The sequence below is a fragment of the Cyprinodon tularosa genome, unplaced genomic scaffold (genome assembly GCF_016077235.1).
Source record: "Cyprinodon tularosa strain WSP-4 unplaced genomic scaffold, ASM1607723v1 ctg292, whole genome shotgun sequence".
NCBI classification, from domain to species: domain Eukaryota; kingdom Metazoa; phylum Chordata; class Actinopteri; order Cyprinodontiformes; family Cyprinodontidae; genus Cyprinodon; species Cyprinodon tularosa.
Window position 1 is genome coordinate 614,015 of NW_024038999.1, and position 26,649 is coordinate 640,663.

Sequence of the window (26,649 nt, forward strand, 5' to 3'; positions counted from 1 at the left end):
TCGGAGGAAAACTCAGCGACGGACCTATTACCCTGTTTAGTATTTAGAAGGTTGCAAGAAAAGGAGAACTTAGAGAACTGACTAAAGGTTCTTTCAAACTCCCGGATGAATCCTCAAAAGAACAGTTTTCTCTAGTTACAGGCGGAAATCTGGTCTCCGCCCATTCAAGGGCTTCATCAGACAGAAAAGAAACCACAAAAGCTATCCTAAGCTATCCTAAAACAAGAAGCATGAAAACTAAAAAATAACCGGCACTGAAATAGAAATCCCTTGAGCTTACTTGGATTGCCGGAAAATCTCTCAGGCAGAGAAGGACCGGGTGACGAAAACGACGGGCTGTGTTCTGACCAGAAAGGAGGGTTATTATCTTGACTTGGAAGTGACATCACTGCCGGTGACCTAGGAAACGGAAGTGGATTCGGGGCAGGACGAGCCGCTGACGTGGCGTTAGCATTATAGAAGTGGTTAGCAAATGTTTGATTTAGCAGTAACTCACGGAGGGTTTGTGTGTGTTCATGAATCTGAGCGTCCCGTTTCTCAGTCCAACGACGGAGGTGATCTGCTGGGCTTTGTGTCTGGCCGCAGTGTTCTGTCATGATGGGTTCTAGAGTTAAGCCCAAAATGCAGAACACACACAGAGGGACTGGGTAAAAGTTCAAAAGAGTTTATTGAAGCACAACATGAAAGATGAAACTGGAACTGGTTCAGGCAGAGGAGCAGGTTCACTGGAGATTGTAGTTTAGCAGAGTTCATGAGCAAGCTAAGCATCTAGCTTCATACTAGCTTGGCTGGTCTTGATCTGAGCTTCCAGCTCACTGCAGAGAACAACAGGGGAAAAACACGAAGGATTCTTCAGGCTGAGCTTCCAGCTCTTAGCAGGGAACAACGGGGGAAAGTCCACATAGGATTCTTGAAGCTGATTCCACGTAGGAACCTCCAGGGAAACTCCACATAGAAGTCTTAGGTTACATCCACGTAGGAATCTTCAGGTTGGCTCACCAGGGCAGATTAGCAGGTTAGGCTCTCCTAGAGCTTCAGGCTTGAGACTGGTTTCCTGTGATGCAGCTCTTCCAGAGCTTCAGACCAGAGACAGGGTTCCAGAGGGGCAGCTCTTCCTGAGCTTCAGACCAAAGACAGGTTTCCTGTGAGGCACAGACAAAGGAGAGATTAGAATCAGAATCTCACACTAGAGACAACCAAGATTCAATCAAAAACAGAGACTCTGGAAGCTAACCAACTAAGATCAACACTGCGGCGTGGAAGCAAGGTCTGGCAGGAGCTTATAAAGGAGAGGTCTCCTGATGAGAGGATTAGCAACAGGTGTGCAGGAAGATTCCAGCCCTAGGAGACCCACGGCGCACTCTGCTGGAGACAGAGGGTGATCTCCAGATCCCAGCAGTAACTCCAGCCCTAAGGGAAAATAAACACAGAACAGAAGAGGATCCTCTGCGCCCACTGGTGGGCAAGCCTGAGGATCTCAACATCCATCCTTTCCCTTTCAACAACAAAGTTGGAGAATGAGCTCCAAAAGATCAAGGTGCCAAAGACTGTGGGTGCAGATGACATCAGCTTCAGGCTTCTGAGATATTTTGCTGATGAACTGTGTGACATCTTGTTCTACGTGTTTAACTTAAGTCTGAGGCTGGGACAAGTACCACAACTGTGTGGAAGACCTTGTGTGTGGTACCAGTGCCAAAGACAAAACATCCGAAGGACTTTAGCAGCTACAGGCAGGTAGTGCTGACTTGACACCTGATGAAGGCCCTCGAATGGTTGTTGTACAGTGAGGGTCATGTTCTTTGATTTCTGCAGTCCTTTCTACTCCATTGAGCCAGGACTCCTAAGGGACACGCTGGAGCTGTCAGGAGCGGAGCAGCAAATGTCCTAGTTGATATTCGCCCACAGTATGTGAGGGCATAGGGCTGTGTCTCAGAAAGATTGGTTGGCAGTACGGGGTCCCACAGGGTAAAGTGCATGCACCGTTCTTCTTTACGCTCTACACTGCAGACTTCTCCGTCAACTCCACATACAGTATTGCCACCTTCAGAAGTTCTCTGATGATCCTGCCATAGTTGGCCTCATCACAAGTAGGGGTGACTCAGAGTACAGAGATAGTGGATTTAGGACTTTGTGGACTGGTGCCAGCAGAACCACCTCCTGAATATTGCAGGGAAAACCAAGGAGGCAGTGGTGGACTTTCAGAGAGGTAGATCCACCCCACTGACACCAGTGAACATCCAGGGAAAAGGACATTGAGATAGTGGACTGTGAAATACATGGGCTCATCAGGAAGGCCAGCTCTGTGATTGGATGCCCCCTGAACTCAATGCAGATGGCGGGGAGAAAAAAAGGATCCTAACAAAAAATAATTTCTGTTAGATAATATCTCCCAACCTCATTATTTTCAAATAAAAAGCCAGTAATTTTATTCTGAAAACTATGAGGTCTATTTTCAAGTTGCTAGTTAACCTTACACAGATAGAGTAACAGTGCTTCCTCAACAAACATTTGGAAAGGTTTTTATTTGGGAGACTCATCTCTAGATGAAAATAAAAGCCCATCTCATTATAGAGAGGATGTCAGATTAACAGAACATTTGAGTAGAAGAAGAGAAAAATAATAATAGATAATTGATAATAGTTAAAGTAGTGAACCGCATCCGCATCTTATCACTAAAGTAGCAACAGAAACACATAAGACTGATGTTCTTTTTATCTCAAAGAGCTTAAAGGAATAGTACACCCAAAACATGATTAGCCTTCATTTTCTACTCACCCCCATGCTGAACAACACTCTGGAGTACTTTTTTGATATCTCAAATGCATCTGGAGATCTGGGAGGCTTCTTGCTGTCTGCTGACATTCAAATAATGGAGGTCTATGGTGCCCGAGGCAGAAAGGTCCATAAAAGTCCACAAAAAACGTGTCAATATTCCTCCATACTGATCGTCCAATGTATTCCAAGTGTCCTGAGTGGGTAGCGTCCATAATTTACTCGAAACGAAGTCATTTAGAATGTTTTTAGACCATAAACAGTAGTGTATAGGATTTCCTAAAAGCGCGTTCACGAGTCTACGGAAACCGCGGCAGACCAAACCAGATGAAAGTGCGCAGAGAGATCAATGTGGTTAATATTGTAAAGCTACAGCAAACACAAGCCAAGTTATATGAAGCAGTTAAAAATCAAAGGCAACCTTTGCCAAGAAGAAATCTGCAGATACCACATCACCTCTTGTTATTTTCAGTCAAATGCAACGCCTGAATTTTTTATTATTCTGCAGAATGATTGAATGACTTATTCCTAAACATGCATTTTCAACTGACATTCTTTATGTTTTGCTTGAGTTTCATGGACAAAGTCTGCATTTCCCACACTGGATCTGAGTAAAAGAACTGGGATATACCTGATGCATCATGTGAAATTCAATCAGATTTTGCCTTCATAGCATAATAATTGACTTAACAGTGATCAGAATTACGTAGCACAAATTGTAAGTTCCACGCAAAACAAACTGGTGTTTTCATTGCAGACTGACAGATATGCAAGAAGAACTTCATATTCCCAAATTTTTAATGAGAGGAAGAAATAAAGAAGGAAGGAGCTAAAATTGATAATCTTGATGAATGAAAAACAGCAGCAAAGTTTCTGATTGTTGCATCTGTTTTAATAAAACAAAAGGTAGATTATATGAAAGAAATAGTAATTGAGATATATGAAAATCTATACATATGTTAAAAGATTTAAATTTGGTCATTTTATTTTTATTAACATTTATTTTTTTAAGGGTAAGCATCAATTTCACTCAGAAAATTGCTGTAAGATTTAAAAAAAAAAACAATTATATTCATTTCACTCCTTTCCAGCCATTGGTAAAATTTATTAAATTGCAAAATCAACACTTCTCTCTCTTTCTTCAGTCAACATAGCAAAACATAATTACTCATTGAAAAAGAGACTGGAGCTGAAGAACAGACCTTCCCAGAAGTTATGTAACAAGTCTATATTTTGTCATTCCAATTCAGTGTCATTGACTGTAATATACTGGCAGGATTTTGCCTTTTTTTCTCAGTATAGTTCTTCTTCCAAATCCCTTTGAACCTAGTAATGCTCAAAATATGAATCACAATGAAAATTTGCTTTTATTTATTGATTTAAAATTGATCTCTTGTGATGTTTCTGCTTGAGCCGATTAAAATTATTTACACTATAGTTCTGGATTAGGTGAGACGTTTCATTGAGGGAAGGTGAAGCATGGAATGCATGTGCTTTCAGTGGTATAATTACATCATGTTATTTCCGAGTCTGCTTTTATTTTATATTCTCTTTTATTATTTGTTTAGGTGAGAATGACGGTGTTTGGATGAGCTTACACAATAATCAAGTAGATGCACACCTTTGAGAAAGCTGGGCTGAGATTTATTACAACTATAATCTAAAATGCTAACGGGAGAAAAATATCCTTTAGTTTTATGAGAACTTGGAAACAAACGTTGTTATGTGATATCCAGCAGTTATCCAGCCTTGGAAGGACGAACCTTAGAAATTGAGCACAAAGGGAAGCAAGGTCTAGACAGACATACCTACCTGTGATTCCATGTGACTTAAGACAAAAAAAAATTACTTTAGGAAAGAATAAGGAGACAGGTCTTTTGACCAAGTAGAATTTTTTAAAAGATATAGTTTATATATATTTATAGGAAGATATACTTTTTAAACTGAACCAGAAGAGAATGTGATCTTTCACAGATTAGTGTTTTAATCAATTATCCCGTGTGTTTGACAAAACAGATGTTTGACTAAGTTTAAAAACTTAAATATATAAATGACAATGTATTGTTTGTACAGCATATCACCAATCTCAGATTATCAAAAAGAAAGACATTATATTTGCCAAAAAGGGAACTTACCTAACTTATGGCATTCCTTTTTTTTCTCATTTATTGTTCTTTTGTGGCCTCCGTATAATGTACAGTTATGTTGTATCATATTGTATAAAACAAATTATACACAACCTTTTCAACATGTTTTTCAGTGACGCTCTGTTTTACTGACTGTGACTGGCTAGATGTGCTCTCTTCATCCTCTTACACAGGAGTTGGCTCGGAGCTCAACCTGCCTGGGTCTGTGTTTCCTGGTCGGGGCCGCCTTTTACAGTTGCCTTTTGTATCTCTGCTTTTGTCTCCTTGAACCCCAGTCTGCCTCAGAAGAGTTTTCTTCCTGTTAAAAGGGATTTTTCCTCTCCACTTTCCCTACAATCATGCTTAGTGAGAGGGATTGCCTTTGAGTCAATGGGTCGATGCAATCAAGTGGTTCTCCCTAGATAGAAAACTTTGAAGCAATTTCACTGTATGATCCGGTGAACTGTAAAGTGCCTTGAGATGACATGTTTTTAAATTGGTGCTATATAAACTGAATTGAATTGAGTTAAACAGTTGGGTCAAATAGGTGTTGTGAAGAGCTAGGATATACTGCAGTCTTAAATATAAATGTACAGTTGTTAAAACACAAACACTTGTTTGGTCATTTATGTTATCTTAGTTTGAATTTTCAAACCATAATAACAATGATAGTGTTAGCACAAGTGGGGTCATGGTTTCCAGGAGTGACAATCTTTTTATTTTCCTCTAAAGATGTATTTTGATTAGCATACAAAATATGGCCTGAGGTGATAAACCTCAATTTAGCATTTTCCTCTTTTGAAATTTTAATCAGTACTTTATGACAGCACTCCTGTGTATAGCCATGGAGAAACATCTTACACAGGACACACAAGCAAACACAAATAGAAACATCTCCCTTCTCTGATGAGCTACATTTTACTCTTCCCATGGTATTTGTGCCCGGGTGTTATCTCAACTGCATTGCTCTTCTCTCGTGTTTTCATAATGACATTCCCATGAGGTTTCTGCTATGGAGCTGAGGATAGAGTAAACAATTTTGTGTATAGTGTTTTTCATGGGATGTTCTTTCACTTGGTAGCTTCTTTTGTAGAAAGCTTTTCTTTTTTTTCTCTTTGTGATGAAAAATAGAGCAGTAATTAATGCAGATTCTTCTCAACTGCCTCCCCAAAGCCATATCCGTTTTGAGGTGGTTCCCCCTGGGTGATGAATTAAGCTGCTGAGTTAATTGGGGTGAGGTGGCGGGAGGTGTGTTGGTGTGTGTGTGTGTTTGTGTTGGGGTAAATAAAGGGGAACAGAACAGAAAAGTGACAATGAAAGTGGAAAGCACTGAGGAAAATTACAGTTTCAGTTAATTGCATCCAAAAATTCTTAAGAAACTTCACAGTTCAAATTAAGTTTCTCTTCAGCCTCTGCTGAGCTGTAATGCAGAGGAAAGAAGGGGTCCAATAAGGAAAGTGAAACAAGATTTTAGATTTTTTGATGGATGAATTGATAACTAATTCAGATAGTTTTATGGATATAAACATTTTCCAGTCCCAAAAAAGTTGGAGTTCTTCAATTAAATCTGTCAGAACTCATCTCAGCTCCACTCATCTCTGCATCTGGGTCCTTAAGCAACCTTACCACCCATTGTTGACATGAGATTTGTCATTAAGGTGAACAAACTGAAATCAATCAGAAAGATAAGATTTAAACCAGTGGGACCACTGGACCACTGGGATCCAACAGGACAAGCACAGATACAAGTCCATTATCTAAGGCCATGAAAATATAATTAGCAACCTTCGCCAGAGTGGTTTCAGTGCTATGATGAGCTCTGAAGCCAGACTGAAACTCTTCAAAAGGTTCATTATGGTGTAAGTGATCGCACACTTGTTTGGCAACTACTTTCACAAGAATTTTAGATAAGAAAGGAAGATTAGATATAGGTCTATAATTGACCAAGTCTGTTTCTAAATGGAAGGTCTGGTTTGATTATCTGGATGGTAGTATGCTTGATCTAGACCTGGCTCTAAAATATAAAGTACACTGATTTTTCTTCTGGCATTGCTTGGGAAACTGTTTTTTTTTTTTTTCCTAGCTAAAGATGGGATTTGAGAGAAGTAACCACTGTAATTTTTGATAGATCCTCTTGTCCAAGAGGAAAACGTTTTTCTTGATGACTGAGGCTTCAAATTGTCTTTGCTTTTTATTACTTTTCCCCAAGGTACATTCTGGTGCTTCTATGGACTGTTTTATACGTACTGAAAGAATAACACATTGTAAATATCTAATTTATAAATAGTGCTAATAGGCATCAAGTTGAATGTCAGCAACAAAGGGTAAGTTCAGATTTTTGCATCTAACACTTTTGCTATAGGGTATAGGAGGTCATCAAGTCAGCATCGAAATCATTTTCATGTTGAAATATTTTCACAACATGAACACTGTTGCTGACACATGCATGAATACTTCAATTGAAATATTGCAATAATAACAAATTCTGATGAATTCGATATAAACTACATATGTATATGTCACCTTGGTTGAACCCAGGGAATTAAATTTTTTTTCCAATCTGAGCAGTCTGTCTTTAAAGAAAAAAGGAGATGTAAAGAAGGCTGGCTAGTCAGAGCCTGATAGGAATACATGGTGGGGTACTATGGAATCTGTATCCTAAATCTATACAATATCTAAAAAAAAATGGGATTTCCATTCAAGCTTATTTAAGAATTTATGTCATATAAGAAGATAAAGAACTCCCAGCTCCAAACCACCATACAGCCCCCCACTCCAAAGGATTCCATCCCATGGCCCACCCCTCCATCCTTTCCCTTTCAACAACACAGTTGGAGAATGAGCTGCAAAAGATCAAGGTGCCAAAGACTGTGGGTGCAGATGACATCAGCTTCAGGCTTCTGAGATATTTTGCTGATGAACTGTGTGACATCTTGTTCTACGTGTTTAACTTAAGCCTGAGGCTGGGACAAGTACCACAACTGTGTGGAAGACCTTGTGTGTGGTACCAGTGCCAAAGACAAAACATCCAAAGGACTTTAGCAGCTACAGGCAGGTAGTGCTGACTTGACACCTGATGAAGGCCCTCGAACGGTTGGTGCACTGTGAGGGTCATGTTCTTTGATTTCTCTAGTGCTTTCTACTCCATTTAGCCAGGACTCCTAAGGGGCAAGCTGGAGCTGTCAGGAGCAGAGCAGTAAATGTACTAGTTGATATTCGACTACCTCTCTGGACGCCCACAGTATGTGAGGGACTGTGTCTCAGAAAGGTTGGTTTGCAGTACGGGGTCCCACAGGGTAAAATGCATGCACTGTTCTTCTTTACACTCTACACTGCAGACTTCTCCGTCAACTCCACATATTGCCACCTCCAGAAGTTCTCTGATGATCCTGCCATAGTTGGCCTCATCACAAGTAGGAGTGACTCAGGGTACAGATAGTGGACTCAGAATTTTGTGGACTGGTTCCAGCAGAACCACCTCCTGAATAATCCAGGGAAAACCAAGAAGGCAGTGGTGGACTTTCACAGTGGTGGACTTTTATTTATAAAGAATCCCATAAAATCATTACTTCCAACAGCAGGTGGAATGGACGGTTCAACTAAGCTATGGCTCTGGGTGAGTTGGCAACTGTATTTAAAAGAAATCTAGGATTACTCTTATTCTCCTCTATTAATTAGGATAAATAGCTATGCTGCTCTTGCTTTACAAAGGGTCCTCTTATACAGCAGTAAGCTATTTTTCCAGACTAGGTAGAATTCCCGTAGGCCTGTGGAGCGATATTTTCTCTTCAGTTTCCCAGTATTTTTGCTTTAAAGTGCCCAGCACTTCATTAAACCAAGGAGCCAGCTTTCTATTTTTAACGGTTTTCATTTTCAAAGGAGCTGCATTGTCTGAGGCAGTACGCAGAGAACTAGCAACCCCATCAACAAAATCATCAACCTGTGAAGGGGAATAAACTAAGCTGTTGCACTCTGCAGCACTGCTCAGTGATATAGAGGAGAGAGAAAGTGAATCAGATTCTTTAAAATTTATAACTGCACTATCTGATAATGATCAGCTAAAATTGAACCTTCTTTTGGGGGAGAGAACTTTGTTAAAGTATTCCTGAAGGTTATTAGAAAGTGGTCAGAGAGGACAGGGTTGTGAGGAAATACTTTTATTTCTTCACATTCTATGCCATATGTCAGCATAAGATCCAAAGTATGAAGATGAGAATGTGTGCGACTATTCACATTTTGAACAAATCCAATAGTGTTTAAGATAGCATGAAAGGCTGCTCTTAAGCTATCGCCTTCAATGTCAGCATGGATGTTAAAATCTCCCACTATTATGACCCTGTCAGTATTTAATACCAAATCATAAAGGAACTCTGAAAACATCTAAAAATTCAAAGTAAGGACCTGCTGGACGATACGAAGTTATAAAAAGAAGAGGTTTTCTTGTTGGCAATTTGGATGAGGGAAATTAAGGGTTAAATGTTCAAAAGAGTAAGTATTAACTGCCTTGGGAGATTTTGGTCGTGGACAAGACACTGTCTGGATGGAGTAAAGAGTGGGTAACAGTAGGGAAGCTGCAGAGATGTGTGTTAAACTACGACTCTGCTTCATGGTCTGCACCCTGGGTGGTCAGGGTTTTGGAGGACTAGTAAATGTGGCCAGATTCCTAGAAAGAAGAGCTGCACCATCCAAAGTTGGATGGAGGCCGTCTCTAAGAATCAGACCAGGCTTTCCCCAAAAGGATTGCCAATTAATGTAGCCCATGTTGGAAGAAGGAAGAGTTGGAAAAGAGTCAAGGGAGGGAGTGAGAGAAGCCATAGCGATGCTAAGCTAGCGCTAGCCTAGGCTAGCTACTCCTTACTATCAGCAATAAAACCGTGTGAAACTGACAAGTGCTCAGTAGAAAAGTGCAGCAGAAGTTCTGGTCAGTTAGAGTTACTTAGATACAGAGATATCACAGAAAAAATAACTTCACTTCAGATGGAGATCGTCTGGACAGCAACAACACTCCAAACAGGAAGTCATATAGCGAAATATAGAGCAGGCATCACCAAAGTCGGTCTTCGAGGGCCGCTGTCCGGCAGGATTTAGAGGTTTCTCTGCCTGCAGGTTTTAGAGGTTTCCCTACTCCAGCACAGCTGGTTTTAATTGAAAGCTGATTAGCAGCCTTTTGCTTAACTGCAATCATCATAATCAGCTGTGTTAAAGCAGGGAAACCTCTAAAACCTGCAGGACAGCGGCTCTCGAGGACCGACTTTGGGGATGCCTAATATAGAGCGTTCTGACCAGCTGTCTCACTGTGGTGTAGAGGCTGCAGCGCCTCAGACTGGAAGAAGGTAAGAAGTGTAGTAAGAACAGCAGAGAAGATCATCGGGGCTCCTCTTCCCTCCATAAAGGACATTTTATCCCAGCGCTGCATGCCCCAAGCCCGTAACATCATAAATGACCCCTCACACCCCCACCATGGACTGTTCTCTCTGCTGCCCTCTGGGAAGAGGTTTCGAAGCATCTGATGCAGGTCCAGCAGATTCCAAAACAGTTCCTTCCCCACTGCCATTAGACTGCTGAATGTTTTGTAAAATGTTATTTTATTAATTAAAAAAATATATAAAATAAAATAAAAAGATATTTTTTTAGAACTGTAAATATACAGTCATATGTTTATATTGCTATTTTTTTTTTTAGATATTACTGTTTTCAAGGCTGCACTTTAAAAGATGAAATTGTCTAGAGCTGTTTTAAACAAATTTCTTTTTGTTTACACTCGTGTATACAAAATGAAAAAATAAATCTGTCTAAGTCTAATAAAGCATGACGTCTGAAAGATGATAGGAGCAAAGAGTGAGCAAAGGAAAGAGAGTTAAAGGAAGAGGTGAGAAGAAACTTAAAACAAATCCAATTGGTTTAAGCATGTTCTTTCGTCATCCGGATTCGTTTCCAGCACCGAGTTAAAAAAGCCTCTGAAGTGTAAATGCACACCCACCAAAACAAAGACATCATTATTTTTATTTCTAATTTTTACAAGATATCCCTTTGTAAATTCAATCAAGCACTTTTCCGTTTTGATCCGCTTTGGATGCCAGATAATTTGACTGTGGATGGCAGAGTTAATTGGATAACCGTATTAAGGGGACGACAAAGTGCATTTATTCATTGTCAGGTATGGTCTCCATCCTAATTTCAACTCTTGGCAAGTGCTTTTTTCCCTGCCTCCCTCCATCCCTCTTCCTCATGCCCCCTTTGCCACAATCTCACCTCTGTTTCCTTGAGTTCTACTTATTTGGCTTCCATTCACTAACATTATATTTGACAAATATACCTTTCACATCTGCCCCGTTAAATTTGCTTTGCTTTTGCTGAAGTTTTCATGAAAGGAAACAAGCATGTTTACTGTTTGTTTTTGTTTTTTTGGGACTGTTATGAAACAAATTAAGTTTTCAATTTTTTGAATGTGTTTATCATGGCTACCTTATTGATATATTACCCATATATCATCACTTAACCACTCATGATCTTTACAAATTTCTTGATCTTCGCTTTGATATACCTATTGGAATCTTTACAAAGATGTGTAAACCTTTTCTATGGAAAACAATGCAATTATGCCGCATTAAGATACAAAGTGTTTTAAGATTCACAGGATCTGTTTAAAATGGAAAGTTTATCATGGATAGGTGCATTGGAAGGTACAGTGATGCATCCTAATGCCTTTTGAGCTTTAAGGTGCTGCTTTTTGAGCTTTTAAACCTCTGATGCACCTCCAAACCGCAAGATGCTAGAGTTTGAAATCCTGGTTTGCCAGATTCCCATTGCCATCACCACCTTGTATGCAGTGTTCCTTCACTTGGAACAACTAAAACAGAGGGGTTCATAATCTTGGTGAAATGGCTGCAAGGAAGAATTTTTGGACTGCACTTACTTGCTTAATAATATCCTAAAACTACTTTTTCTCACTTTTTACAGCAAATAAATCCAAGCCACTCTCTTGAGAAGTTAAGAAAATAATGTGAAGCATCACAGGCTGGGCTACAGAGGCATCACTTTTTACCTTTCCTCGCTCTGCAAACTTAGAATTTTAAGAAAACACACATAATGGAAGTACAGCCTGTCAGCTGTTACCCATACACTGTCTGGGAGAGTCTGATAGATTGATCTGCCTCGTTAGTGAGCAAGAAGTTTGCTAGAGCAATTAAATCATGTCTGAGGGTGGAACTATGGACCAAAACTTCTACAGTTATGTCTGCTTAGGATTTTAAAGAGGAAAAAATTGGAAAGCAGTCATAAGATTCCACCTGTCTGATTTCTTTCCATTTTCTGCTTTATTAGAAGTGGCCTATAGCTTCCTGCAACTCTGGTATTTTGTGTTTTCCACCTCCTAACATTTAAATTCTCTTTGGGCCATCTAAGCACCTCAGTTATTAGTAACCAGATGTTTGTGTGTCCCTGCTCTGATAGCATTAGGATTAGGTGATAAGACCCAGTTAATGATTCTTTGCAGTTTACAGAGGGTAGCAAGAGACGAAACGCTGTTACAGCTGGCTGCCACAAGAATCTGGATAATCCATTTAACCTCTTTTATGAACAACATTATGGAGAAAACAGAGCAGGGCGAGATGGGGGAGGATGGATATGAAAGCTTGGAAATAAGCAGGAATAGCACAACAGCCAGAGATGTGGGCAGAAAGACAGAACATGTGCATGAGCTAATTTGGGTCTGAATAAACCACACAGATGATAACAAATTAGGTCAGGTGACACAGAAAAGAAAGGGAAAATATCAACCCCATATTTGTATATGTTGTCAGAAAGAGTAGATTTAGGATGCAGAGTTCATTGCAAAAATATGCATACCTTAGCCTTTTCCCATTTTATCACTACTGCCACCGTTTTTTCAAAATTTCTTTGGATTTACTTGCATTTCATTTCTTTTAATGTACAGGTCATGGTCAATGATTATTCGAAGCACGGAGAAAAAAAAACATACTACTTCTAGATGAGCTTGCAGCAAGGATTTTACTTTGTATTTATGCATTACTAAACTACAGTAAGTACACATGAAGTGGAAGTGGAGAGGAAAAAACTCCCTTTTAACAGAAAGAAACTTCCTTCAGAACCAGGCTCAAAGTGAGCAGCCTTCTGTCGAGACCGACTAGGATTCAAGGAGATAGAAGCATAATTTTAGGGCAAGGCAAGTTTATTCGTATGGCGATTTCAGCAAGAAGACAATTCATAATATTGGAGATATATAATCTTGCATGGTAGTGATGATTTTCTCTTAGCATTTTTAGGCTTGATTCTCGACACCAGTTTTCTGCAGCCTCCATGTTTAGCTGCAGACAATGGACTTTTATATGTACTTGCCACAGGGGGGGGGCTTATTTTATGGGCCTCACCACGGTCGGCCTCCTCCATCCCCTCTCGCATCTAGACATTGAGGGTTGAGGGTTGTCGAAGGGGGGGGTGTGCTGGCACCGTCTATCTCCTGGAGGGGGGGTGGAGTGTGCCGGACACCCCCTCTTGGTACTCCCAGTTTTAATTGCATCTGAGAGCAACACGCAACAACACCACATCCGAGCGGGCGCAGGGAGGATCGGGGTCTTCTCACACCCCTGTTCTCCGGCTGCCGCCTGGAGTCTGGGGCCTGGAGGAAGAGCGGGCCGCCTGGTCCGTGGTTTTGGCTGGGGCTGGCTGCGGGGTCTAGGTGGCCTGCTGGTGGCAGGGCTGTCACCTCTGCTCTCCCCAAAGAAGGTTGGATGGAGGGGCATGAAGTGCCTGGTTGAAGGTGTTTTTTTTTCTTTTTTTTTTTTTTTTTTTTTCTTTCTGTTCGGGGGGGGGGGGGCGGTTCTGGTTGGGTGGCCGGCGCGGGATGGGTGGGCCCCGGTCCCGGGGGGGGCTCTTGCTGGGGGTGGTCCGGTCCGTGTGCGGGGTGGGGGGCCGGGCTTGAAGCAGGAAAGAGATGGGTTGGTGTGGCGGTGTCGCCGCTCCCCTCCCCTCACATCCGGATTTTAGGTTCACTTATGGGGTCATCCGATAGTCCCGGGACCGACCACCGGTGTCACCGGGTTTTTGGTCCTGGTATTATTGGATGTGAGTGTTATGTGTGAATGTGTGTCCGCGTTGTTATTTTCTTTATTTATTATTATTTTATTCAATTTTTTTTTTTTTTTTTTTTTTTCCTGTGGTACGAGTGGGGGCACTAGGGAGGGAAGGCATGATTGAGATGGTGTGTTTTTTTTTTTTTTTTTTTTCTCCCAGGTTGGGGTCTCAACCGCACCCTCTCCCAAATACATCTCAAGTCTCCGCTAAGTGAGGAGCCCATTCCCCCCGTCCTGCTCTCCCTCCGCTGGCTGGCGTCGGGGCTCACCGGTGCACTGGTGGAGCTGGGGGTGGATGCCCGGGGGACTGCTGGCTCATTCCTGGCGGCCTCTCCGCTGGCCCCGGCCGGCCGGGGCTTTGCTGGGGCTCCTGTCTGGGGATCGGGTGCCCTTGGGGCCTCGGATCCCTGGGGCCTGGGACTGGATCCGCTTCGGGGTGGGGCTGGGTGTTGTTCGGGGATTTTCGGGGTCGGTGCCGGTGCCTTCGCTACGATGCCGGTTCCTGGGCGGTGTTTCTTTCCTATGCCGGTTCTGTGGTACCGGTTCGGGGGGGGGGGGGAGCTGCACGGCATGGTGGGGTGCGGGTCTTGGGTCCTGTTTTGGGCTCCGGTTTTTCTGCTCGCACTTCTCCTCTTGCCTATTTATTTTAATTGTAATTATTAATTAATTAATTAATTTACCTATTTATTTATGTTTTTTTTCTCTTCCTCGGTGGGGGGGAGCGGTTGCGGGCGGGTCGGTGTCTGGTGTCCGCTGTCGCATTGTGGGGGCATTTTTTTTTTTTTTTTTTTTTTTTTTTTTTCTTCTTCCTTTGGGGGGTTTGGCATGTCTGTTTTCTCGGGGGGCGGGCGGGCCTGCTGGGTGGGGGTCCTGCTGGCGGCGCGCCGCTGGTGTGTGGGGGTCCGGGCGGCTCCGGCGGGGGTGGTGTTGGGGGGCCGGTCTGGGCGGGCTGGCTGCGCTGGCTAGGTATTCGGGTGGGTTTTCCCTCCTGGAGGCATGGCGGGGCTGCTCTGTTCCCGCTGATCGCGGCGGGTGGGGCTGCGGGGCGGGTGGGGGCCTGGAGTGGCTATGGCCGGCGCTTGGTGGGGGGCCGGGGCGGCGGAGCTGCTCCTGCCGCGTGTCAGGGCCTGGTGCGGGCGGCGGGGGGGGGCGGCGGACGTGGCTGGGCTGCTTTGGCTTCGTCCGGTGGGGGGGCCGCCTGAGTGTTTTCCTGGGTGGTGCGGTCGCGGTGGGTGTTGCGGCCGGTCGCCGGGGCTTGGTGCTGGGGGGCGGGGCGTGTTTCGGTGCTCTGTGGGGCTGGGGCGTTTCGGTCGGCGCCGTGGGGGGGCTGGTGTTCGGTGCCCGGCCCTACTTCGGGGTGGCCGGCTGCCGGCGGGGCCCGCGGACTCGTCCCCGCGGCTCCCCGGGGCGCCGGCATGGCGGTGGCTGGGGGGCTTCTTCGTGGCTGTCTCTCCTCCTGCCTTGGTGGGGTCTGGTTTCCGGGGCTGGCCCCGCCTTGGTGCCTTCGCTTCTGGGGTCCCCTTGGGCGCCTGGGGCTTTGGGTCTCCCGGCGCTGGACTCAGTGCTCTGGGGGGTGTGCCTCTCCGGCTCTCCACAACCACTGTTGAGCATTTTTTCTATGGTTAAAACTTTACATGCACAAGTTCACCCTCACAAACAACTACAGGTGCTAGGCTTCAGGTACTTAGAGATTCACTTCCAAACAGAAACCCCACATTCATATCTTCAGGTAACACAGAGTACATGTCAGACTTAATAATATTACGTTAGCGATAGTTTCAAGGTGTTTGCTTTATTGTATATCTCGTACCATGTTTTTTGGTAGTGCTGTTCTTTTTTTATTTATTTTATTTTTTTTTTTTTCCATCTCATTACAGGTGTTGAAGCAGACTGAAAATGTTTTGTCATTGTCTCCTTCCTATCTCCTCTTTCTTTCATCTTTTGTCCTGTTTTTTTCTTTCTCTTTTTCCTTCTTCTTCTTCTGTTTTTCTGCTCTACTTACATTGCAGTGTCCATATGAACTGTAAAACTCCTTGCATAATTATAATAAAGCAATTTATATACATGAAACAAGTGGAGCAGTATGGCAATTGCCATACCGCTACACTTGTGAAAGTAAAATCTGTTGGGCTCCTTTTGGCATCAAGACAATTATTCTTATTGCCACCTTGCCAGACAGGACACTGTAAAAAAAAAAAAAAAAAAAAAAAAAAAAAAAAAAAAAAAGGTTATTGAAATTTTTTTTTTTATCAAAATGTTTTACTTTCCTTTCTGTTTGGAGTTGTTATTTGGTTTGCCATTTATAGCTTTTAAAGAAAATTCAGCCACATTGCAAATTTCTCAAAATAAACTGTGTTTCTTAAACATCCAAAAAAAAAAAAAAAATATATATGTACTTGTCCTGTTTGATGTAAGTGCTACATTTGATACAGCTGATCATAATATTCTCTTAGAAGGGATTTCAATATTTTGTAGGAAATAAATTAACAGCACTAGACGGGTTTAAATTTTATCTATCTGACCGATTTCAGTTTGTTCACGTTAATGATAAATCTTCCTCATATTTCAGGTTTATCAGTGGAGTAACTAAGGGGGACCGGTGCTAGAACCAATTCTCTTTAGTATACATATATATATATATATATATATATATACATATATATATATATATATATATATATATATATATATATATATATATATATATATATATATATATATATATATATATATATATATATATATATATATATATATGCTCCCAATCGGTAGAATGATTAGACAGCATGTGATACTCAGGTATATCTGTCTATAAATCCAGATGAAGCTAACCCATTACATAGATTACAGCCATGTCTTCAAGACATAAATACCTGGATGACTCTAAACTATCTGCTTCTGAATGCAGACAAAACAGAAGTTATAGTCTTTGGACTCTTTGAAAAAGACGCTAATTAGTCAGTCACTTAATTTTGATGGGATTAAATTGATCTCAGATAAAAAAGTAAAAAATCTTGGTGTTATTTCTGATCAGGACCTGTCATTTAAATCCAATATCAAAGAGGTTTCTAGCATTTCCTTCTTTAATCTGCGGAATATTGCAAAATTTAGAAATATCCTTTCCAAGGGTGATGCTTAGAAACTAGTCCATGCATTTGTTGCTTCAATGCTGGACTATTGTAATTCTTTAGTGTTGGGAAGTCCACAAACTGTAGTTAAAAGCCTTCAGCTGATCAAAAATGCTGCCAACTTTAGAGAGAACCCTAACTAAATGATCTGCATCCTATACTAAATGCTAGTAACTACTTTTATCTTGTTACCATGGCAGCGCCCCAAGGCAGCAGCCAAAAGCAACTCCTCTCGACAATTTCACAAAATATGCCGCTTAAAATGATACAATCTTGACATCAAACCCACATCTATGATTGCTAATGCCTGCTGGAGCTTCAGTCACAAAGTGTTTTAAATACAGACATTTTTGTCTGTTTAAAAAGCTGCAGAGTGCTACGGACGGATGTCAACAAAACAACAGTCGAAAATAATGGACTGGGGATGAGATGTGCCAGACGGAGAAAGCGGGGCTGAAGAGGGGGAACTGCGAAGATAAAGAGAGATCCCCACTGACCACCACTTCCATCAGTGCTGCTCTCCAATGTCTGCTCGTTGGAAAACAAAATGGATAATTTCGGATTCAAACTATCTTCAGCTTTGTAGTGAAATGAATGGGAAATGAAGGTTCACAAATGTAACCATGTTTAGACATCCTATGATTTAGCCCATGAATATCACCACTATCAACAGCTAGTGGAAAAACCCCTGGAAAGAAATGACTGTATTACATGGATGAAATTAAGGTGTAATGATCAGAACAGAGAAATTCTGAACAGAGATTTGCTCAGGCATCTCTTTGTCCAGACAGAGCCAGACTGGAGGAGGAAGTCTGCTATGGATCCCTTAGTGTGAGCAAAACGGACAAGAATAATCCCCGTCTTGCTATGAGCCTTCCTGCAAAGCTGCAGCTGGATGAAAACTCAGGCCTTCCACATGGACATGGACAAAAGGTTTGCAGGTCTGGCACAATTAGGGATAGAACAAGCAATATGTCTTTTGATGATTTTGATCATTTCATGTGTTTACTGTTGGATAAAGACAAAGCTAACAGGATGGACTGCATACTACGCTATGCTACAGTATTATATTTTGAGCTGTTGTTGAAGCTTGGACAAACTTTATTTCACTAAGGGTTTAAACACTGATAAAACATTAGTGTTCATGTGTTCCTCATATGCTCATTACATCTCTATCACCAAGTATTACCAAGAATTATTTAATGGGATCCTCATGTCTATTCGCTGCTAGCTGTTTTAAATAGGGTAAATAGTCATTTAACTAAAGGTTACTGGTGCCCTATTAAGTAAATCAATTAATAAAACATTATTTGGCCAAATAGTGTTTTATTTACTTCATGGATTTGCATTGTGAATTGGTTTGAAAACATTCCAATTCTCTAAATTAGTGAAAAGCCCCCCTTCCTCTTTGTGCATACACATCAAGCACAAATGTAATAGTCGCTAACCTTCTCTTAGTCAGTCTGGGAAGAACCACAAGGCTAAGTTCGAGCCATTTCATAGCAGCACTGATGTTGCCGTCACTGGTCAAGAAGTCCCAGAGAACTCCAGCCGAGTTACGATGATCCATGGACAGGCAGAATATCAGAGCCATGAAGACAAAAGTCGTCAGGAGTAACAGGAGGACAAACCAGAATCTGAAGTAGGGGGCGAAGTCCACGGTCACAGCCAGGTGATAAGAAGTTCAATGAAGCACCAGAGGGAAATCCAGGAAGAGGTCGAGAAACAATTTCAGGTTAAGCCATGAGCAGGCAGACAAATAGATCAGGGTCAGGAAGAACATGCAGTCATCGAGAGGCAGACACACATCAGAAATCAAGCAGTCAAGAAATAAGGAATTAACACTGCAATAAATATCACAGAATAGCCCAAAACAAGCTGGCACTGGTGTTTGGTCTGAAGGCTGGTTGTATACTGATAGGTGCAGGTGGATCAGATGAATAGTAATGAGAATGGGACGGAGCTGCGCAGGTGTGTCCAGTAAGGAATCAGACAAGCATCAGTGCAGAGATCATGAGAGAAGGGCTATAAGAAAATTGTACATGTAAATTTATTTTACTTCCTCATGTAGTGTGGTGCAGTTTGTGTTAAAGTTTATTTAGCTAATTTAGAGGAAAAAAGGTATTCCAACCAGCCTGAGTCTGTTTTAAAATATAATTTCCACCTTTAAAGTCATTGGGAAGCGACTGTTCCGACCGTTTTCTGTGTGCCCAACTTTACACAAGTGAATAAATTGAATGTGATTGGTCATTTATCAAGAGGGCAGGATTGTTGTGGCTACTAGCAACTTAGTGCTAGTAGGTTCCCAATGGGAAATTACATTGGGACCAAGTAGCACTTAGCAGCAACACTGTCAAGGAACGATATGGACAACGGAAACATGTATGTGTCTGAGGTCTTGGATGAGTCTCCTCCGTCATGAATACTTTTATTTAGAGGAGGAAAGCGAGGACGAAGATGTTGTGTGGAAGAGGAAGTCAGAACAGCATGAGTTCGTTTGGTGTAGAAGACTTGCAGCCGTACTGCTGCAACGCTGCCAGTTCTGTTAGCTCTACGCCTGCTGAAGACTCAGATGTCCAACCCTGGGATGTAACTCAATGGTAAAGCAAATAATGATTCTTATTTCTTATTTCAACCGTTGCCCATATTAGCTGTGACATATGAATCAAGATGCTATGACCGAAAACATTTTAATTAACAGATGACCGTTGATATATGATTGGTCGAATATAGGTGTACAAACTGACATATAACTAACTGGCCTGCATAAGATAACGAAAAACATAAAAAACACAGATTTTAAGAAAAGTTTTTTTGAAAATAGAAATTTTCTAACGTTTGGACAATATTGTCTGATAAAGTGTACATTTATATACATGGTTAAGCCAGAATGATTTGACGTTTAAATATGACTTCCCTACGACTGTAATTATGACAAAAACAACAATAACAACAAAAATGACACTGAAACAACATAAAATGATAAATCTGATTAGCAAGCAACACAATTTTATCATTAGTTTCAACGAATAGTTTATTAGTTTTGTGAAAAGGAGTCAAAGTGTTTATGACTCCTTAAATTAACTTCACTCCTTGATTTAGTTAACATCCCTTGGAAGAATTCAATCGTTTTTTCAAATAATTAAAGACTTTTTTTCTTTGCTTCTAATCGAGAAACAACTTTTAGTACTATATCAGAGCTTATTTAACACAATCCTTTCAGTACTTAATTCACTTTCAATGGAAAATATAAGACTTAGGGCCGGATCTATCAAAGGTTTGCGTGTATAAAAACGTGAGCTATTTCACTGCGCACGCTAAAAAATGTACAAACTGATCTATCAACAGCGTGCTAAAAGGATTTGGTCTTTAAAACGTGCCAAATAGCGCCTCTTATCCATTTAGTACTTTTTCTGCAATGAATATGCAATATGGGGCGTTTACACGCAAAAGTGCGTCTTGTGGGAGGAGAACATGTAAATATATTAATTTAGCACTCGCAAAGTGATTTATTAAACCTGAAAGCAATTTTGCTAAAGGTATCTGACTCTATATTTAACACGTTTCAAAAGAAGGTGCAAATGGTCTGTATGCGTAATTGCGCACACATGGCAGCGGTTATTGTCGCAAGAAGGAGACATCGAAATGAAGCAAGGAGACGCAGAGAACGAATTTTTCACTCCGTGTGAATATTTTTGGAATGAACGAGGAAACGATCATCAAAACATATCGTTTATCCAGCATTTCCATTTTGGAGCTGTTGGGGGAACTCCGAATGGATTTGGAGCCAGCCACAAGGAGGACGCACGCAAAACCAGATATCACAAAACTCCTTGCAACATTGCACTTTTTTGCATCTGGGATCTCCCAATCTCGTTTTTCAGAAGTGCTGTCCGACGTTTTAAATGCCATGTCGCCCAGACGCCCTAACGGAGAACCCCGACCTCATCCGTGCGCCTGTGGAGCAACATGCCAATGTTGCGGGGATGCGTTTTTTTTTTTTTACTGCAGTGAAGTAGAAAATCCGGCCCATAGTGTACAAGGGAACAGACCAGATACAGATGGACAAATAAAAAAAAAATAATAAAAAATCTCATTTCAGCCTCTCTTTCAGGCTGATTATGTTTTTAGGTTTTGTAGTTGTTGTGATGACCTTTACCCACCTGGTGAAATGAGAGAGAGGGAAAGAAGCAGGCTCCATTAATATTCTAAATTCATGTAAAAAAAAAAAAAAAGCACAGTAAAAGTCAAACCACACCATCACGCACACCTCCAGTCAGACTCTTGGTTCAGCCTCATTGAGCCTGGTGTGTAACTGTCTGTATGTAAGGAATGGCTTTTGTCCTGCAGTAATGAGACCAGTCAGACAAGCAGGCCTCTCTACACTGACCAGACTCACAGCCCTGTGTTAAAGCCCCCCCCCCCCTTGGGCCTTCGATCACCTCCACGTCACTCTGTCTGTTGGCCACGCCTCCTCTCTCAAGGTTGGGTGGAGCTGCAGGTTTAATATGTACCATCACATGCTCAAGTGCTGCCACCACTTTCTCATTCTGTCCAAAGCCAGTGACACTGGGAAATTATGACAAATGGCTTGTTTTTTTTGTTTTTTTAAGCCAGTTTTTTTTTTTTATTATTATTATTTTTCAGTTTTTTTTGTGAGTAAGAAATGAAAGTGAAAAAGGAAAATAACTGCAAAGATTAAAATTTTCCCTTTTTAGTTATGACACATCAGTCTGTTTAGGAGGGAGCCTTTTATAAGATGTGTACAAATGGTTTTAGTGTTGGTGTTAATGTTTGATGTGAGCATAGATTGGAAAATAGCACACGCATAAGTGCGCATGATGAATTGAACTATAAGATGAGTAGTATGCCTCAGTGTCCTGAAGACATTATTACTTCTGCTCTCCAGCATAATAATTCTGAAATACAATGACTAAATATCAGCAGAAGTGAAAAAAATGGTGGTGACATGGTGTGACTGGTAGGGCCCCTCTCTTTGGGGGGGCTCTTGGGGAACGGGATAGCCTATTGGAGTCAGCGCAGGAGCTTGCTTCGGGGTCTTCTCACACCCCTTTTTTCCGGCTGCCACCCAGAGTCTGGGGCCTGCAAGAGCAAGCCGCCTGGTCCGGGGGCTTGGTTGTGGCTGTTGCAGGGCCTGGGCTCTGTTGGTTGTGCTGTTCTTTTTAGATCTCTTTGCAGGTGATGAAGCAGACTGAAGATGTTTTATCATTATCTCCCTTTTATCTCCCCTTTTATCTCATCTTCCTTTCATTGCAGTGTTCATAAAATCTGTAATACTCACTGCATGAATTATAATAAAGATTTGGCGATGGCCCTGCTGCTCCACTTGTGAAAGTAAAATCTGTTTGGGTATCTTTTTGGCATCAAGACAATTATTCCTATTGCCACATTGCTAGACAGGAAACAAAAACAAAAAAATAAAAATAAAAAACATCACCAAACTGTTGGTTCTTTCACCTCAACAACTTCTAGAATGTATGTATTGGCTCTTCTCTTCTAAGATAAGCTTATAACTAACACATTTTTTGATGGTTTCTAAACTCTCTACATTAATGTTCATAATGCTTGACACATTTACAAAACATTTAAAATTGCTATTAGCATTTTGCATTATTTTATTTTTATTTTTTTAAGTGTCCTGTCTGGCAATGTTGCAATAAGAATAATTGTCTTGATGCCAAAAAGAGCCCAACAGATTTTACTTTCACTAGTGTAGCAGTATGGCAATTGCCATATTGCTCCACTTGTTTCATGCATATAAATTGCTTTATTATAATTACGCAGGGAGTTTTACAGTTTATATGGACACTGCAATGTAAATAGAACAGAGGAGGAAAAACAGAAGAAAAAAAAGAGAAAAGATGAAAGAAAGAGGAGAGTGTTTACCAGTTTTGGGTACTCTACCCAAACTGAGATTAGCTGAGTCTAACTGAGTCTTTGTTTTCACTGAGCCTAACTATGTTTTTTCTCTTTGTCTTTCGGCAGTCATCCTGCAAGCTGGATTGCTGTGTCTCACACTGAGCAGGGGATTAACCTACACAAGTTCCGTTCAAGTCCTTCTGGATTCCCAAGTGACAGTCCACTCAATAGCTCCTCAGGGTCTAACTAAGTCTATACCTGTCCGCCCTCCAACGAGTCTCAACCTCTGGAAAAACCCACACCGACTGGATTCTGGGAAGAAGGTTTTCTCCACTAATTTGAGTCTTGTTTTCTCTGTCTCTCCAAAGTCATCGTTCAGAGTTCCCACGGATCCTGAACTAACCACTGAAACTTCCCTTCCCTCTTCCAGTTCCATTTCACCAGTTCACTGTGTTTCCTGAATCCTACCCCGCTGGTATCATCAATAAACCTGTTCAAACTTTTATCCTGGTTCTCTGAGTGGTTTACTGCATGTGGGTCAGATCTCTTAAGAAAATCATGACAATACGGGCAATTACAGAATACAACTCACCCTTCATGCTGGTTGGTGTAGCTGATGCTGACTTTCTAAATGGAAGAACTAAAGAAATTCCTTTTAAGTAGCACTTCAGCAGTGAAAGCTGTTCCCCGTCAGGAAGAGCGGGCAATCTGCCTTGACACAGTAGACTTATGGAAGACTCTAAGGAGAGTCTGCTCTCAGAGGACTCCAGGTCCAGACAACCTACCTGGACGGATGTTCCAGGGGCGTGCAGGTCAGTTGGCTGGTGTCCTCACATACACTTTTGACATCTTGGTGGACCAAGCCACAGTGCCAGCATGCTTAAAATCTCCATCCATCATTCTGGTCCCAAATAAGCCTCAAGTGACCTAATATAATGACTACTGGCATGTTGAACTGACTCCCATTATGATTCAAGATTCAACCCATTCCAGTTTGCCTACCAACAGAACTGCTCCACTGAGGACGCCCTTAACCTAAGTATGGCACATCTGGAGGAGAAGAACCCCCATGTGTGGATGCTGATTCTGGATGTCAGTTCAGCTTTCAACACCATCATCCCACAGCATATGATAGGAAAATTGGAACATCTGGTCTTCAGCACATCCCTTTGCAACTGGCTGCTATACTTCCTCACCAACAGACCTCAGTTAGTTCGAGTCAGACAGAACAACTCTGATGTCATCCCCCTGAGGACAGCCTCCCGTCAGAACTGTGTCCCGAGTCCCCTGCTATTCACTCTGATGACACAGGACTGCTTCCCCAGGTTTACCACCAATCATTTTGTGAAGTTTGCAGACTACAATACTGTGGTGGGCCTCATCAGAGACTACAACAACCGGGACTACAGAAAGGAGGTTGGGTAGCTGGGGGGCTAGTGCAGAGAAATTAGCCTGATCCTGAACGTGGAGAAGAAGGAGATCATTGTTGACTTCAGGAAGAACCGGTCAAACCACTTCTCATGAATAGCTCAGCTGTGGAGGTGGTCAGCAGAACCATATTCCTGTGTGTGCACAGGAATATGGTTCCTGTGCACACCAGTCTGGGAGCACATGGTTCCTGTGCTCCCAGTCTGGGGGTGCTCTAATTCTAATTACCACTGGCACCACTGCTGCTCTTACTTTCCACATTTTTTTTTTTGCTCCTCTTTCAGCCCTTGGTATTTCTCAAGCTTCTCGTGTTCTTTCTTCTTGATGTTGCTGTCGCTTGGGATTGCCACATCTATCACTACTGCCTTATTCTGCTGTTTGTCGATCAATACGATGTCTGGTTGGTTAGCCATCACCTGTTTGTCAGTCTGGATCTTGAAGTCCCATAGGATCTTAGCTTGGTCATTCTCAACTACCTTAGGAGGTGTCTTCCATTTTGACCTTGGGACTTCCAACCCATACTCATGGCAGATGTTCCTTTACACTATGACAGCTACATGGTTATGGCGTTCCATGTATGAACTTCCTGCCTGCATTTTACACCCTGCTGTTATGTGCTGTATTGTTTCAGAGGCATCTTTGCACAGTCTGCACCGGGGCTCCTACCTGGTGTGGTAGACCCCAGCCTCTATTGATCTTGTACTGAGTGCCTGTTCTTGTGCTGCCATGATTAGTGCCTCTCTGCTGTCCTTCAGTCCAGCCTTTTCCAGCCACTGGTAGGATTTTTTTATATCAGCCACTTCTTCTATTTGTCTGTGGTACACGCCATGCAGCGGCTTGCCCCTCCATGATGGTTCTCCTTCATTTTTCTTGTCCTCACTTTCGGTTTTCTCCTGCCTGAGGTATTCGCCAAGCCATTTGTCTTTGGGGGCCATCTTCCTGATGTACTCCTGGATCTTAGTTGTTTTATCCTGGACAGTGGTCTTGACACTCACTAGCCCTCGGCCTCCCTCGCTACGCTTGGTATACAGTCACAGGGTGCTGGATTTGGGGTGAAACCCTCCATGCATTGTGAGGAGCTTTCTCATCTTGATGTCAGTGGCCTCTATCTCCTCCTTTGGCCAGTTTATTATACCAGCGGGTTATCTGATGACTACCAGGGCATATGTGTTGATGGCTTGGATCTTGTTTTTCCAATTCAGCTGACTTTTCAGGACCTGCCTTACTCTTTGTAGGTATTTGGCTGTGGCAGTCTTTCTTGCTATTTCCTCGTGGTTTCCGTTAGCCTGTGGCACCCCAAGGTATTTGTAGCTGTCCTGGCCATCTGTAATGTGGTCTTCTGGTAGTTCAACCCCCTCGGTTCTGATCATCTTCCCTCTCTTTGAGACCAAGCGACCGCACTTGTCCAGTCCGAATGACATTCCAATGTCATTGCTGTAGAACCTGGTAGTGTGGATCAGTGAGTCGATGTCTCGCTCACTCCTGGCATACAGCTTGATGTCATCCATGTAGAGGAGGTGACTGATGATTGTTCCGCTTCGGAATTGGTATCCGTAGCCAGTCTTTGTGATGATATGGCTGAGGGGGTTCAGGCCTATGCAGAACAGCAGTGGGGATAGTGCATCGCCCTGGTATATGCCGTACTTGATGGTGACTTGTGCATTTGGCTTTGCATTGGCTTCCAGACTTGTTTTCCACAGCTTCAGTGAGTTCTTGATGAAGGTTATTAGTCTCCTGTTGATCTTGTACATTTCAAGCATTCCAGTATCCATGTATGTGGCATTGAGTTGTAGGCTTTCTTATAGCCAATTTAAGCAGTGTACAGATTTTGTCTGCCTGGTCTTGCAGTCTCGAGTGACTGCTCTATCCACTAGTAGCTGGTGCTTGGCTCCTCTGGTGTTACTGCCTATTCCCTTCTGAGATTTCCAGGTTGTTAACAGGTGTGTCAAAAGGTCAGAAAGGTGTGATGATGATGATCAGGATCCAGAAAGTTAGTTTCACCATTATTTTGAAATCAACTTTGGGAAAGCCACCTGATGGCGTTTGTTGACTTGAAGCAGGAACCTGTGAGCAACAGACTGATTTGGTTCTTGTCATGATATAAAGCCGCTCTGTGGGAGGTACACAGGTCTCAAACCAGGAGCAAATAACTTAAAAGTGCTGCCGGCCAGAGTTTGAAACCAGGGGTAATCTCGATACTTCAATATTGGAGCAGGTTCCAAA